The sequence below is a fragment of the Hippopotamus amphibius genome, chromosome 14 (assembly GCF_030028045.1).
Source record: "Hippopotamus amphibius kiboko isolate mHipAmp2 chromosome 14, mHipAmp2.hap2, whole genome shotgun sequence".
Lineage (NCBI taxonomy): Eukaryota > Metazoa > Chordata > Mammalia > Artiodactyla > Hippopotamidae > Hippopotamus > Hippopotamus amphibius.
The window spans coordinates 79,998,207-80,001,298 of NC_080199.1; the positions used below are offsets into that span (position 1 = coordinate 79,998,207).

General features: G+C 35.1%; 1 pseudogene; it reads right to left on the bottom strand.

Moving 5' to 3' along the window:
- Positions 1 to 2,712: 2,712 nt before the first annotated feature.
- Positions 2,713 to 2,803, bottom strand: LOC130836025 (U2 spliceosomal RNA; annotated as a pseudogene).
- Between the last annotated feature and the right edge of the window lie 289 nt (positions 2,804 to 3,092).

Below are 3,092 nucleotides of genomic sequence, written 5' to 3' on the forward strand. Positions count from 1 at the left end.
TTAAATTTTCACCATTGAATTGTTGATTTTTCATATATGGACTTTATTATGTTGAGATAGCTTCCTTCTATTCTTAGTATATTCTGTGTTTTTATCATGAAAAGCTGCTAATTTTGTCAGATGCTTTTTTGGCAACATTTGAGATTACTATGTGTTTTTTTCCCTTCATTCTGTTAATATAGTGTATTACATTGATCAGTTTTTGTATATTGGAACTTATTTGCTTTCCAGGAATAAATCCCATTTCCTCATGGTGTATCATCCTCCTTTTTTTTTTTTTTTTTTTTTTGCATGTGGGATCTTATTTCCCTGAACCCGCGCCCTTGGCAGTGATAGCTCAGAGTCCTAACCACTAGATGCCAGGGAATTCCCTATAATCCTTTTAATATACTGCTGAATTCAGTTTCACATATGGTCAAATGACTTTCAAGAAGGATGCCAAGACTATTCAATGGGAAAAGGACCATCTTTTCAACAAATGATGTCAAACTGGATGTCCACTTTAAAAAGAATGAAGTGGTATTCTTTTTTTCTTTTATTATTATTTTTTATTTTATGTGGTAAAAAACACCATCATAACCACTTAAACATGTATGCTACAACAGTGTTAACTATATGCACATTTTTGGCAACAGTTTTTCATCTTGCAGAACTGAAACTATATCAAACACTTTCCTTTTTCTCTCTCTCCGTAGTCACCAACAACCATGATTCTACTTTCTGTTTCTAAGATTGTGACTCTTCTAGGTGCCTCATATAAGTGGAATCATATAGTGTTTGTCTTTTTGTGACTTACTTATTTCACCAAGCATAATGTCCTCAAGTCATCTGTATTGTAACATGTGACAAGATTTCCTTCTTTTTCTTTTTTTAAAAAATTTGTTTATTTATTTATTTATTTGGTTGTACCAGGTCTTAGTTGTGGTAGATAGGCTCCTTAGTCGTGACTTACCTGCTCCTTAGTTGCAGCCCATGGGCTCCTTAGTTGTGGCATGTGAACTCTTAGTTGCTGCCTGCATGTGGGATCTAGTTTCCTGACCAGGGATTGAACCCTGCATTGGGAGCTCAGAGTTTTAACCACTGCACAATCAGGGAAGTCCCAATTTCCTTCTTTTTTAAGGCTGAATAGTATTTCACTGTATGTATATGCAGTACATTTTGTTTACCCAGTAATCCACTGGTATACCTTTGTGTTGCCACCATCTCTTAGCCATTGTGAATAATGCCGCTATGTTTTCAATTTGAGGGGATATATACCCTTAAGTGGGATTGGTGGATCATATGCTAATTAAATTTTTAATTTTTTGAGGATCCTCCATACTGTTTTCTATAGTGGCTGCACTGTTTTACATTCCCAACAATATTGCATGAGAATTCCAGATTTATTTCATTACATTAAGAACACTTAGCATGAGATCTACTCTCTTAACAAATTTTAAAGTAACACTATAAATAAATTAAATATAAATTTAAAGTAACACTATAATTTCACACTTTATTATTGTGAAATTCTATATATTGCTTATCAGACACACGGTCTGCAAATATTTTCTCCTGTTACGTAAGCTGCCTTGTCACTCTGTTGATTGTTTCCTTTGCTAAGCAGAAGTTTTTAAGTTGGAAATGGTCCCATTTTTCTATTTTTGCTTCTGTTGCCTGTGCTTTTGGTGTCACATCCAAGAAATAATCACAAATCAAATACCATGAAGCTTTTCCCCTATGTTTTCTTCTAGGATTTTTATAAGTTTGAGGTCTAACATTTAGGTCTTTAATCCATTTTGAATTAATTTTTGTATATGGGATAAGATAAGGGTCCAACTTCTTTCTTTCACATGTGGATATCCAGTTTTTCCAATACCATTTGTTGAAGAGACTGTTAAAAGATAAATGAGGCATATTAAAAATTTTAAAGAGTTTATTTGAGCAAAAATTGATTCAAATTTGGCAGTATCCTGTCTGGCAGATAGAAAGGAGCTTCAAGAAGCTATACAGGGAATTCCCTGGTGGCACAGTGGTTGGGACTCCATGTTCTCACTGCTGAGGACAAAAAAAAAAAAAAAAAGGCTGTACAGGAAGAAAAAAGACTTTTAGGAACTTCCTTGGTGGTCCAGTGGTTAAGAATCTGCCTTTCAATGCAAAGGACTCAGGTACAATCCCTGGTCAGGGAACTAAAATCCCACAAGCCTTGGGACAACAAAGCCCTCGCACTCTAGAGCCCATGCACCACAATTAGAGAAAAGCTCTCACACCACAAGAAAAGATCTTGCGTGCCACAGTGAAGATCCTGCATGCTGCAACTAAAACCTGAAGCAGCCAAATTAATTAATTAATTAAAAAAAACAGGAAAGACTTTTATATGCAGAAGGGAACAGGAACAAGGAAATTACATGAGGCAAAACTGCAAAAATCATATTAGTTACTACAGAATTACTTTCCTTGAGGGGATAGAAGGGGTTTATAAGGCAGATTACTTAACTAGTAATACTGTAAGTAAGACAAGTGCTTCCTAACTTACTAGTTTAAGGTTCCATTTCCAGGAGAACTGAGATTCAGTTTTGTGACTTGGGGCTTAGCACAAGCAACTACATTTTGGACCTTTGCACTCTCATCAGATACCATTTGACCACATCCTTGAGGGTTCTTTTCTGGGTTCTCTATTTATTCATTCCATTGGTCTACAAGTCTGTCTTTATGGCCAGACCACACTGTTTTGATGACTGTAGCTTTGTTGTATTTTTTATAGATATTAAACTGATAAGAACAGATACTACACTTGATCTTAGCCAAAAGGCCGAGAAGCGATTGTTGTATATTTTGAAATCAGGACTTTTGGTACCTCCACTTCATTTTTCTTTTCAAGTTGGATTCTTACCTTACAGTCTATATAAAAATTAACTTGAAGTGGATCAAAAACCTCCACTGAAGTGCTAAAACTATAAAACACTTAAAATAAAACATAGGGGGATGGCTTCATGACATTGGATTTGGCAATGATTTCTTGGACATGAAACCAAAAACACAGGTAACAGAAGCAAAAATAGACAATAGGACTACATCAAAATTAAAAACAGCAATGGAAACAATCAACAAAA